Below are 14,152 nucleotides of genomic sequence, written 5' to 3' on the forward strand. Positions count from 1 at the left end.
TGTTCCACTATACCTTGCCTGCTTGCTAATGCCACAATCTTCCCTTAAATCCAGGACTGATTGATTCTGAAGCACACGTTCCTTAAATGTAGAGTTTCTTCGGTGCTCCTTTTAGAGAAGTATCCTACTATGATGACTCATGAAACCATTCATTTGACAAGCTTTTGCTGAGTGTGTAGAACTTCACATCACACACTCTAACCACTAGGCACATAAAGATGGAAATGATCTTGGCCAGGCTCTTGGTGAGACATCACCTCCCAAGGAGGACAGTCAAGTCAAAAGGAAATCATATTGTAAAGATTATTTCATTCTTTTTATGGCTGAGTAATGTTCCATTGTATATATGTACCACATCTTCTTTACCCATTCCTCTGTCAATGGACATTTAGGTTGCTTCCATGTCTTGGCTATTGTAAATAGTGCTGCAATGAACACTGGGGTGACATGAGGAGATTGGGATTAACATATGTACACTGATATATATAAAACAGGTAACTAATAAGGACCTACTTAGCACAGGGAACTCCTCAATATTCTGAAATAACCTACATGGGAAAAGAATCTGAAAAAGAATGGAGATATATATATATATATATATATATATATATATATATATATATACACACATATATATATATATGTATGTATATAACTGATTCACTTTGCTCTACGCCTGAAACTAACACAACATTGTAATTCAGTTATAACTCTGATAAAATTTTAAAAAAGAAAATAGAAAGCAATGCTAAGTAATCTAAAAAAAAAAAAAGAATATTACAGAGAGCCTGCAATAGAGCCTGTTAGAAAACTGTGTTGAGCCTCATATCCATTTTTCTTATCACCTTTTACTATTCTACATGGAAAAAGGAAAAAAGACTGGGGCGGCTTGGTAAATTACAATGCCAACCAAGCAAATCAAACGTCCTGAAAAGAGTTTCTCAACCTCGGTGCCACTGATGTTTTGGGAGAGATGATTCTTTGCTAAGGAGGGCTGTTCTGTGCACTGTAGGATGCTTAGCAGCGTCCCTGGCTTCTACCCACTAGATACCAGTAATACCCCTTCTTCTAGTTGTGACAATCAAAAAATGTCTCCAGCATTGACAGCTGTCACCTGGAGATGCAAAATCTCCCCCAGACAAGACCCATCGCCCTAAATCAACCCTCCTTTTGAAGCTCCTTTTTGCTCTGTTTTGTTTTGTTAATTGCCTTACAAAGTGGAGACCTCTGGTGATAAGTTCTTTTTGAGTCACTTACTCATCTGTCATTATTCCTTTGAAATGTTATGAGGGTAAGATTAATGAATTTATTATCTTTAAGCATCCATTCTGCTGTCACTCTGAGAAATGACATTGTTCTAAGTTGAGAGTAAAGGGGTCCAAATTTTCTGGTTATCAACTGTGCTGTTCAGCAAATCGCCAGCATTCATGTCATACCGAGAACCATGAGTAAAGGCATATACGTATTTTTAAAAATATCTTTATCCCATTTCCCTGGTTAAATGCAACACAGTTGATCTTTTGATTGACATGCCCCGGGGAGTTTATTGGTCCAAAAAGTGGTGCAAGGATGAGGGTCCTGGCACATAGTGGGTTAATGCTCAACAAACAAATCAAATCCATGCATCTGCATTCTTGACACTGACAAAATAATTATAATAAAACACAGCCTATATGGACATATATACACTACCAAATGTAAAACAGATAGCTAGTGGGAAGCAGCCGCATAGCACAGGTAGATCAGCTCGGTGCTTTGTGACCACCTAGAGGGGTGGGATAGGGAGGGTGGGAGGGATGGAGACGCAAGAGGGAAGAGATATGGGGATATATGTATATGTATATCTGATTCACTGTGCTATAAGGCAGAAACTAACACACCATTGTAAAGCAATTATACTCGAATAAAGATGTTAAAAAAAACCCACACAGCCTGCAGGGTTTTCTTCTTGAAATATGTGGATTGAAACTAGAAAAAACAATTGTTAAATGTTTAAATGAACAACATTTTGACAAACTGAAGCATTCAAATCGTATCTTTTAAAAGATGTATTATTTTAACTTCATTTTTTTCTTACAAAAGTATTCAAATTCCTTGTGATCATTTACAACTAGGCATATAAATCTGTAAGTGTTACCAGCTTAGAAGTTACAAAAAATAGACAGTGAATTTATTTTCACTTCATAAACTGTAGTTGCAGGAGAAACTACAGAAGAAATTCAGAGTGAATTTATTTTACAAATGCTGTTGAGAGTACTGTTCCATGTGTTTTACAAATACTAATTCATTCAGAGCTCATTTCAACTCTCTGAAGTAATATTTATTTTTATTCTATGTAAAGAAAGGGACAGAGAGGGTAAGCATCCTTCTCAATGTCACACAGCTAGTGACTAGCTCAGCTCAAGCAGTCACTCTGGGCCCAGACAAGTCTCTATTATTAATGATTTAATCCTTCAGGCTTTTTCTCAACAAAAAGGAGTTAAAGTTTACATATCATTAATAAAATAACTGGAAATCATAATCTATACCTCTGTCTATATCATCTATATCTATATCTACATTTATCTTGGGAAAGAAGTAAAAGGTTATTTCTAGTTCAAGGATGTGATCATGAGTTACCTGCAAGTACCCATAAGTCTAAAGTACATGCCCGTGGAAGTCCCTCTACCAAAGAGGTTGATACTGCAACTGAGACTGAGGAAAAGACAAGAGTCTCCCAGCCTTTACCACCGAGTCAATGCAATGCGTCTTCCATGCTCTGCTCTCTTATAATTTTGTACAGACAAATTACACACATACACATATTGAACCCCCTGCAGTACCTAACTGTACCTAAAAAACAGTGTCAATAAATGCCAGTGGATTTAATTTCATTGTGCAAATGAGGTATTAAGACCAAGCTAGCATGATTGTTTTTAAGTTTAACTTTTTATTTGAGATCATTGTAGATTTGCACACAGTTATAAGAATAATACAAAGATATCTCCTGTGCTCTTTCCCCAGTTTCTCCACAGTAACATCTTGCAGAACTATAGTACAGACCATCCCCAACTTCTGATTTTTCAGCTTTATGATGGTGCAAAAGCGATGCGTATCCATCAGAAATCGTACTTCAAATTTTGCATTTCGATCTTTTCCTGGACTCAGGATACGGGGAACGATACTTTCTTGTGATGCTGGGCAGCAGTAGTGGGCTGCAGCTTCCAGGCAGCCATGCCATCACGAGGGTCAACCACCCAGATACTTCCAACCATTATGTACCCAGATAACCATCCTGCTTTTCACTTTCAGTACAGTATTCAATGAATTACATGAGATATTCAACACTATATTATAAAATAGGTCTTGTGTTAGATGATTTTGCCCAACTATAGGTTAATGTAAGTGTTCTGAGCATGTTTAAGGTAGATGAGGCTAAGCTATGCTGAGAGGTAGGTCAGGTGTATTAAATGGGTTTTCCACTTACGGATACTTTCAACTTATGATGGGTTTGTCGGGACATTAACTCCATCATAAGCTGAAGAAGATCTGCACAGCATCTCAACCAGGATGTTGACATGGATACAGTTAAGATACAGAACAGTTTCATCCCCACAAGATCACTCCTGTTGCCCTTTTATAGCCACGTCTACCTCTCTCCCAAACCATAGCCCTCTGTAACTCCTGGAAACCAGTAACCTGTTATCTATTTCTATATCTTTCTCATTCATTTCAAGAATATTATAGGAATAGGTGTATGTTTATGTATAACTGAATCACTTTGCTGCACCTGAAACTAATACAACCTTGTAAATCAACTTTACTCGAATACAAAATAAAAATTAAAAAAAAAGAATATTACATAAATTGAAACCACACGATACATCCCCTGTTAGGATTGGCAGTTTTCACTCATCACTTTTCTGTGGAAATTCATCTAGGTGTTGTGTATACCAGTAGCTCATTCCTTTTTACAGCTGAATAGTTTATCATAGATGTCCCACAGTTTATTTAACTGTTCACCCATTAAAGGACATCTGGGCTTCTGTTTCGGGCTATTATGAATAAAGCTGCTATAAACATTCACTTGGGGGTTCCTGTGTGAACACCGATTTTCTTTTCTCTGGGATAAATGCTCAGAGGTACAACTGTTGGGTTGTATGGCAGTCACATGTTTAGTTATTTAAAAAACACGCCACCAGAAATATATGTGATCTGGTTTCTCGGCATCCTTGCCAACATTTGCTTTGGTCACTTAAAAAAAAAAAAATTTAGCCATTCTAGTATGTGTACAGTGATAGCACATTGTGATTTTAACTTTTATTTTTTTATGGTTAGTAATGTCAAACACCTTTTTCCATGCTTCTTTGCTATCTGTATTCCTCTTTGGTAAAATGACTATGTCTTTTGTCCATTTTCTAAATGGATTTTTTTTAAATGTTGAATTTTGAACATTCATTATATTCTTCAACCTTCATCAGATATGGAGTTTGCAAAATTTTCTTCCAGTCTGGTGCTTGGCTTTTCATCCTCTTAACAGAGACCTTTCAAGACAAAAGTTTTTAATTTAGGTGAGGTCCAATGTATTGATTTTCCCTTTTATGGACTGTGTTTTCCGTGTGAAATCTAACATGTTTTTGCCTAGCTCTAGATCCTGAAGACTTCTCTTTTTCTTCCTGAGAGTTTTATGGTTTCAAGTTTTACATTTACAACTGTGATCTATTCTGAGTTAATTTTTGTATAAGGTATGCGACTTAGGTCGAAGTTTGTTTTTATTTCTTTGCCTGTGGATATTCAATTACTCTCTAGCACCATGTATCGAAAAGGCTATTTTTCCTTCATTGAATTGGTTTTGCACTTTTGTTCAGAATCATTTGGGAATACGTACGTGCTAGAATCTATTCTGTTCCATTGATCTACGTGTCTATCTCTTTGCCAATCCCATATAGTCTTGATTACTGTAGCTATATAATAACTCTTAAAATCAGGTAGACTGATTCATCTCACCTTCCTTTTCTAAGATTGTTTTAGCTATTCTAATTCCTTTGCCTTTCCATACAAATTTTAGAATCATTTTGTCTCTACAGAAAATTTTGCTGGGATTTTGATAGGAATTTTAAAAAATATATTTATTTATTTAACATCTTTATTGGAGAATAATTGCTTTATAATGGTGTGTTAGTTTCTGCTGTATAACAAAGTGAATCAGCTATACATATATCCCCATATCTCCTCTCTCTTGCACCTCCCTCCCACCCTCCCTATCCCACCCCTCTAGGTGGTCACAACGCACTGAGCTGACCTTCCTGTGCTATGCGGCTGCTTCCCACTAGCTATCGGTTTTACATTTGGTAGTGTATATATGTCCATGCCACCCTCTCACTTCGTCCCAGCTTACCCTTCCCCCTCCTGTGTCCTCAAGTCCATTCTCTACGTCTGTGCCTTTATTCCTGTCCTGCCCCTAGGCTCTTCAGAACCTATTTTTTTTGTTTGTTTTTAGATTCCATATATATGTGTTAACATACGGTATTTGTTTTTCTCTTTCTGACTTACTTCACTCTGCATGACAGTGTGTAGGTCCATTTGATAGGAATTTGATTAGGCCTGTATAAGAATCTAGAGAGCACTAACTTCTTTACTAAGTTGAACCTTCCAATACATGCCTGCAGTGTGACTCTCCATTTTAATCTTTGATTTCTTTCATTAGCATATTGTATTTTTCAGTACACAAGTCCTATACCTGTTGTGTTAGATTTATACCTAAGTGGTTGACTTTTGGACACATAATGGTATTATATTGATATTATAAATTTCAGTGTACACACGCTTGTTGCTAGTATAACACAGTGATTTTTTTTTTTTTTTGGTGTATTTATCTTGCATCCTATGCCCTCACTGAACTTACTTATATGTTCTAGAAGGATTTTCTTTCTTTTTTTTGTAGATACCTTGTGATTTTTCACATAGATACTCCCGTCATTCACAAATTCTGACTGCTAATTCCTTCTTTCTTAGATGTATGCTTTTAATTTCCTTTTCTTGTCTTTTTGACCAGGTAGAACTGCCAGCACAATGTTGAATTAGCATGGTTAGAACAGACGTCACTGGGAATCAGAGGGATGACATCATCTGTGTTCTGAAGATGGAAAAGGCAAGTGATGGGAAGACCTGGATATTTAATGGTAATGATGACTTCCAGGACATTCCTGTACCTATTTTTTCTAGACTTCTTATATTGTGAGAAAATAACATGGTTTTATTTTATAAGCCATCTTATTTGCAAGCAGAATCATCATAACTTATATATTTATATATGCATTAAGTTTGAGGAACATATACGTGTGTGTATGCGGGATTAGACCCATATACATCGAGGCATGCCTCTGAACGCTGACTAAGTTTTCAAGTTGTATAAACTGGAGGAGGGAGGAGAAGAAGGAAGAGGAAGTGGAGAGAGAACACGTGCTGAGTTCTTACTATGTCCCTCGTGTGGTGCCAACACTTTTAAAATAAGCTTTTAAAATTTGAGAATAGTTTTAGATTTATAGAAAATTTGCAAAAATAGTACAGAGAGTTCCATCTATCCCACATCTATTTTCCTCTGTTGTTAATATCTTACATTATTATGCTGCATTAGTCACGACTAATGAACCGATACTGTTACATTTATCATTAAGTACATTCTATTTATTTGGATTTGGACCTGAGTACTTAACTTAGGTCCTTCTTTACTTCCTCCTTTTTTTCTTTCTTTTTTGTGTCATGATCCCATCCAGATATCATGTGACAATTACTCCGACTTTCCTTATTTTTGATGCTTGTGACAGTTTTGAGAAACATTCCTGAGGTATTTTGTAGAATACCCTCAATCTGGGTTTGTTTGCTAATCTTCTCATAATTAGACTGGGGTTATAGATTTTGGGGGAGGGAAGACCAAAGAGGTAAAGTGTCATTCTTACCCCATCCTATTAAGGGTACATATTATCTACATGATTTATCACTGTTGGCTGAGATCCAGTTTGTCAGTGTAAAGCTCCCTGTAATCCCCTGCTTCCTGTACTGTATCCTTTGCAGAAAAGTAATAGAAAGTCCACAGTTAAGGGGTAGTGAGTTATGCTCTACCTCCTTCATGGGAGTTAGAGGAAGAAAGTATCTACAGTACCTGGTTTGGAATTCTTCTGTGCCTGTGTCAAACATTTTAACTTCAATGTCTCATTTAATCATCATCATAACTACTACCCCCGTTTAGTATATGAGAGAATGTAGGCACTGATGGGTTGAGTTACTCACATACAGTCACAATGCAGGCAGGATTTATATTGTCGTCTGGGATTCCACTTCCCATTCCATCACATCTCTGTGCCCTAGTGAATTATCCCATGGAGCATCTGGTTTGGTTCGTTACCTCCATTCACTCGTCTGATTTCTATCAGATGAGGAACATCCTGCCCATGGAAACGGCAGGGACTGTGGTTACTGTGTATCTCCTTAATCTAAGGTTGGCATTTCCATCGTTTATTTCACTTGAGCTCCTCAGGACTTTGCACATCCCTTTATGATATTAGCTCAACCCTGTCAAGATCTAGCTATACAGTTTGGTGTTATAATGAACTAAGGATAGGATGACGGGTTGGTTTGGTTATTGCACATTTAAAGTCAAGAAGTCTAACTATGACAGTGAGGACCACAGCTCTGTAGCCCTGCCCCCCAGACCAGTGATGTATTTGTTTCCACCAGATATCCAATCCGTGACTGCAAGTTCCTATCTTTTTTTTTTAATTAATTTTTTATTGGACTATAGTTGATTTACAATGCTGTGTTAGTTTCTGCTGTACAGCAAAGTGAATCAGTTATACATACACATATATCCTCTCTTTTTTAGATTCTTTTCCCATATAGGTCGTTACAGAGTAAGTTCCTATTTCTTTTGGCAAGTAGCCAGAACTTTCCCTTTCATTCCCGGGCTCATCCTACTCTCCTGGCATTCTCCCTCAGTCTCATAAACATCAATCCTTACACACCATTAGTGTTCACATTGAGGTACAAGACCTCTTAAATGGAAAATGGAGAAGCTATTGATAGTGTAAGAGTCATATCACTATGGCTAAAGGGACAGGAAATGTCGATCTGGGTGTGAAATATGAGTAATCCCCTAAATTTATGGTCATATCAAGGGCTCATCGGTTTTAATACCCTGAGTACAATTCTTACCTGATGATCATTGAGGGCTATTGTACACACAACACTGTGTAAAGCACTGTTTACACTTCAAAGGCGTTCTAGAAGCCTCTTTTTATTTGCTCCCTACAGCAGCCCTGTAAAACTGAGAATCGGGGGTTAGCAAGAGCTTCTCAACCCTGAATGAACATCCAAATCACCTGCAAAGTTTAAAATGCTCTGTTGGCCTCACCTACCGAGTTTGATTTCATAGGACTTTTGCACATGCGATTCCTTTTCCAGGCATGGTCTCCCCATCTTTCGCCTAATTAATTTGCTCTTCTTCTGCCTCATACTTAACACCTCAGTTCACCTTTCACTTCTTCCAGGAATCTGTCCTTCTAATAAGTTGGTTGCTGCTATTATAAGCTCTCTTTTGAAATATTTATCTTCTTTTTCTTTTTTCTTTTCTTTTTCTTATAGTGATTACTTGCTATGCTTGTCTCCCCTAATATCATCTCAAGGACATTTAATTTTTGCTCCCCAGTTCCTAGCACAGTATCTGGTACAACCGGGCGCTTAATAAACATGTGCGCAAAAAGTAGGCTGAATTTATGAATGGATAAACAACATGTCTGAGACAGGGCTCGGGCAGCTATTTTTTTTTAACAGCTCCACATGGCGGATTCTAAGTTGAGGTACTACTCTATATACTGTGTCTCCATTGTACAGATGAGAAAAATAAGATGCTAAGGGAAGACAAGTTTGGGTTTAAGTTGCAGTTAAGGAGAGGCAGAGGAGGAAATGAAGCTCAGACTCAGCACTCTCTCCTGGGATTCATCACTGGATTGTCCTTGGTCTCTATTCCATCTTTTGCAAAATGACCCAGTCTTCACATCCTGTGTTGTTCTTTCTTATTCCCCCAAGCAGAGTGGGGAGACCCTCTCCTTGGAGAATCCTTTACCTGTTACTGTTACATATCACATTACATTAGGTTGATGAGCTCATCTGTAAACCGTGCTGAATAGTGAGATACAGGAGAACGAAGACCACGTGCCTTACCCATTTCTGAATCCCCAGCACCCAAGAGAGTGCCTGTGATGAAGTACATCCTCCAGCAATGTTTACTGGTTGGATGGATAGACAAATGAATGTATGGATGGACAAACACAGCAAGTTGCAAAAATAAAAAAAATCACTTTATTATAAGTGGGTGTTTTGAACCTCTTTAGTGATCACTTATTTCTACGAGAATAGAAATTTAATGGAAAAAAAAACTTAGGAGAAAACATACAAATTCATCCTCTGTGGGCAACAGCATATTTATATGCCTAGTGGTCTATCAGTCTTTAACCTCCATCAGATCAATTAAGAGCACACAGCGCCTTAGCAAAGGCAGGACGGCAGGGCCTTGTGAAGGCACTTGACCAGAAGATGAAGAGGTGAGACTGTTCTTGCTCAGAATATAGTGTTCCCATTACAATTATAGTCACTTCAGTCTGATTTTTAGAGGTCATGGCTGGACATGGCAAACTATGTCATGAAAGGACCATGTGACTCACACTATCTCAGGCTTCCATTAGGTCAAATTGGGTTATCTTTCAGGTGAACAGGTGAATAACTTCTTGGAGGATTTCCCAGAACCCTGCCCGATGGCCCCAAATGCCACAGTTATAGTCTATAATAGGGATAGTTTGCCTTCAGAGCACTTGCTGGAACTTCCTCGTGGCACAGTGGTTAAGAATCTGCCTGCCAATGCAGGGGACACAGGTTCGAGACCTGGTCCGGGAAGATCCCACATGCCCCGGAGCAACTAAGCCCATGCACCACAACTACTGAGCCTGAGCTCTAGAGCCCGCAAGCCACAACTACTGAGCCCATGTGCCACAACTACTGAAGCCCATGCGCCTAGAGCCCATGCTCTGCAACAAGAGAAGCCACTGCAATAAGAAGCCCGTGTACCGCAACGAAGAGTAGCCCCTGCTCACTGCAACTAGAGAAAGGCCGCGTGCAGCAACGAAGACCCAACACAGCCAAAAATAAATACAATAAAAAAATAAAATTAAATTAAAAAAAAAACAACAACAAAGAACACTTACTGACATGATCTCAGTTAATTCTCCCAATAGAACTATGAGGCAGGTATTATAGTCAATATCACTATATTGCAGAGAAGACATTGTAGTTCTGAGAATTTCAAGATCTTTCCTACGGTCTTCAGCTAGAAGAGGTGGCGTTGGGTTTAAATAAAGCCAGTCTGATTCCCAAGCCCATTGGCCTTAGCCACTATGTGAATCTGACTTTCTGAATATTGACCAGTAAATTAGCAACTAAAACTATAAGAGAAAATAAAAGAGACCCAAATTACATCAGACACATAGAGAATATTAAACATTCTTTACATTTAAGTAATCTAGTAAGTACCTAGTGAATAGCATATGAAGTAACAAAGATAGGATTAAACCCACATTCACTATTTTTTGAGGTCCACCTACTTCCTTTTCCAAATCAGGCTTCATGCAAGAATGGCCCTGAGATACTTATTTCTCTCATCCAAATCAAGTTGCCCCCATCAACTGGTATGTTGGTGCAATAGTGCAGACATGAGCAATGTTAAATTATAGACTTGCCTCTATCCAAATCGTGCATGATATTCTGAATGTTTGCCTTCCCTCAACAAATCAACTCATGCTGCAGTTCTCAGGGCTGAAAAACTGTGTCAGATTGACACAGCCATAAATGCAGTAACTTCCAAATTTATAGACCAGCAAAGAGGGCTGGTATTCCAATTATCAGTGAAGCAAAGAAACCATCTCAATAAAAAAGATATAATGAAAGTTGGCTGATGAAGGGAAAGGGCGGGAGCAGTGGCTGAATTATGGGATAAAACCCCAAAGGTTTTGCCCCCGTCTGGCCACATGAAATAGAGCAGGGCATCTACAAACAGCTGGGCTCTCAGACCAGCTACCTTTGGGACGTACTTAGTTCACAGAGTCATGCTTCTGAATCTTTGAGGATAAGCAACATAAAACAAACACTTTTTACCCTTTCTTTCTCCTTAGAAATTGTGATAAGAATTTAAGAATCTTTGTTGGCTAAAGCCTTGGCCTTTTGATGCTGAGAATCTTTCCTTTGTGGCAACTATAAAAGAGACACCACGGAAGACCTCGTGGCCGTTCCTTGGCCTCAACTTCAAGATTAAGGTTGCACCCCAGACAGCCCTTAAAAGTGTCTTATTGATCAAGCTCTGAGATAGTCACTAAATGGTTTCTGAACCTGTTGACATTTGGGAGTAACTTTACTTTCTTGGAGGGATGAGCTCTATAAGTGTAATATTTTAGTGTAACAAGGTGTTTGGGTTTATCCATCTTAGCAGAATATCCTTTTCAGAACAATTCCAAGAGTCCCCTTTGAATGTTCAGCCTCCCCGACTCATACTCTACTGGAATCTTTAGAAAGCCCATCTTGTGCACAAAGACCTCCTAATTGGTTCTCTCACCAAGTGGGAGTTGGAGAGGCAGCCACTTTATTTTAATGTGAAAGAGCCTCATGACCAGTCATAGGATCAGGGATAAAGGTCTTTGGAAAACAGTAAGAGGGTAGGAAAAAATGTAAGAGGAAAAGAATATTAGAAAGATAGGGGGAGAGAAAGTATATCAGTCAGTTAGGATTAAGTTAAGAAGTTGATACAGAAAACAAAACAAAACAAAACAAATTAAGAGTAGTTTACAAAAGATGGGACTTAACTCTCACATCAACTTCCAGGAATTGGCACTGCAGGGTTGTTACAGTGCCGTATGGTGTCAGAGTCCCAGACCCCTAACCTCTTGTTGTTCATTTACTCTCTTACCCCATGGTTCTTTTCACATTTTACCATCTTTCCCATGGTCCTTTCTATGGGTGCTTTAGTTACAGTTATCAATCCTGCAGCAAGATGGACTAAAAGGGATAAAAGATCTCTTCCATGTGATTCCCTTTAAGAAGACTTCTTGCAAATTGTACTTGTGTCTTCTTATATCTCATTTGGCAGTAGTATGCCACAGGTAGCTGCAGCAAAGGTTGAGGTGTGTAGACACTTCAGTTGGGCATGAATCTTGAAGATATTTGGGGGATCTATTCCTAGGAGAAAAGGGGTGAACAGATTATTTTAGGAGTATCTAGGGAGGGGAGAGAGAGAGACAGAGAGAGAGAGAGAGAGAGAGAGGGAGAGGGAGAGAGAGAGAGAGAGACTGCCTCAAAGAAAGGGTGTCAATCTTGTACCCAACCTGTGAAGTAGGGAAGGGAAACAAACATAAATTAAGTCAATATGAGAAAAGGATCAGAGATGAAGAAAGAAAAGCTTGTCTTTGGGCTACTTCCTGATTCTATCATCTACTTGATCCCTGGTGTCTTCCTGCCCTCGGTTCCTTGCAATATTCCTGTTGCCACATAGAAAAGCCTCATTTTCAGCTTCAGCTGGCTGAAAGGGGTTTTGTTGCCTGAAATCAGAAATCTGCAATATACACAGTCTTTATTATCTTAGAGATGTTGATCATTCCCTTTGCTATGCTGAAGAAAACGAATGCTGCCCTCTGACCTCACAGAACAGTGTGGCTTGGCGTATTCACATGAGGAGCGGAAGGGGGTGAAGTTGTGGAAATCCACTTCTAGCCCTTTGAACAACCTGCCAGAAAGGTTCTGGGCTTTATCCCTCGAGAAATATCACAGAGACTGTCTGGGCCTCAGATACAGTCCATCAGAAAGGGCCTGGCAAGGATATTTCCTCAAGTCTCTGTTTGGGCTGGATAAACAGAGTGACAATTATACAAGTTCCATACATTTTTTGAAAATCGTAAGTAGAATTTACGTTTACAGTGACCCAATACAGAAGAGAAATTTAGGTCTGATATCTTTTTTCCAACATGTGTTCACTGCGTATTCCTTTTTACACGTACCATACTAATTGTTACTAATTCAGTGTCTTTAGACTTCACTTGATACGGCTGCTTAATGATAAGCACATATCTATCTTATTCCTGTGGTGTCAGCAGCTGTCAGAATAGTATGTCATTTAGTAGGTGCTTCATAGTCTAATTTTTTTGCATTATATGATCGCTGAGTCAAGACACTTGCCATAGTGTACGTTATCAGAGGAAATATCAATTGTGTAAGAATTCTAAGAAACTAAACCAATATACAAAAGTACATAAAAATATTCATTTTAGTGTTGCTGAAGTTAGTGTTGCTGAATTTATATTTGGTACCATGCAATGAAAATCCAATGAAGACGGAAACATAGTATCTCTACAAGGAAGTCTGAGGTCACATTTCTTTCCTATTCCCCAACCAGTAAATTTTCTGGCTCTAATCTTAGATGCTTATACCCCTAACACATAGTTTATCGTTTTTAAAAGGTAAACCTGAACAGGAGTTTTAATAGATACCTTTATGATGGACATTAAAAATTTCCTATTTAGTCTTGAGAAACCTTGCAAATATGTATACAGTATACTTTATATGTTCAATATTTATGGTGATTTGCATAGTCTGATGTTTATTCATGTTATCATTTACAAAACCCATTCATTCAGCTAATATTTGAGGCCCTTCTGGGTGCCAGGCAACAAGAATATCAAGGAGAATAAGACAAGCTTGCATCCACCAAAGGTACATTATCCACGGGAGGTCAAGCATAAAAATGAATAACTGATGATAAAGTGTTAAAGACACTATGATAAAATTTGTTCATAGGTGATGTAAAGAAAAAGGGTGTCCACTTATTTTGTTTTGTTCAGAGATAAAGCTGGGGCTAAATCTAGATGATTTGGCCCTTCATGAATGATTTTTGGTGGTGACAACAGGCTTGACTTGGAAAGCACAAGATAGATAACTCTTATTCTGGAGCTCTCAGTACTGTCAAGTGTAGAGAGAATTTCCCCAGCAAAAGCAAGATTCGATTGAAGAAAATTATTGTTCAGTGAACTGTTGCTCAAACTTGACTCACAATCTTGCAGTTGGGATAGAGTCCCTTTAATGT

The 14,152-nt window shown here is 38.4% G+C and overlaps 1 protein-coding gene across 8 annotated transcripts in view; it reads right to left on the reverse strand.

Annotated features, from left to right (window-relative positions):
* Positions 1 to 14,152, reverse strand: part of DOK5 (docking protein 5) — a 1,081,787-nt gene that overhangs the window by 195,681 nt on the left and 871,954 nt on the right. The gene's annotated exons all lie outside the window — the stretch shown is intronic.

The sequence above is a fragment of the Stenella coeruleoalba genome (genome assembly GCF_951394435.1).
Source record: "Stenella coeruleoalba genome assembly, chromosome: 15".
Lineage (NCBI taxonomy): Eukaryota > Metazoa > Chordata > Mammalia > Artiodactyla > Delphinidae > Stenella > Stenella coeruleoalba.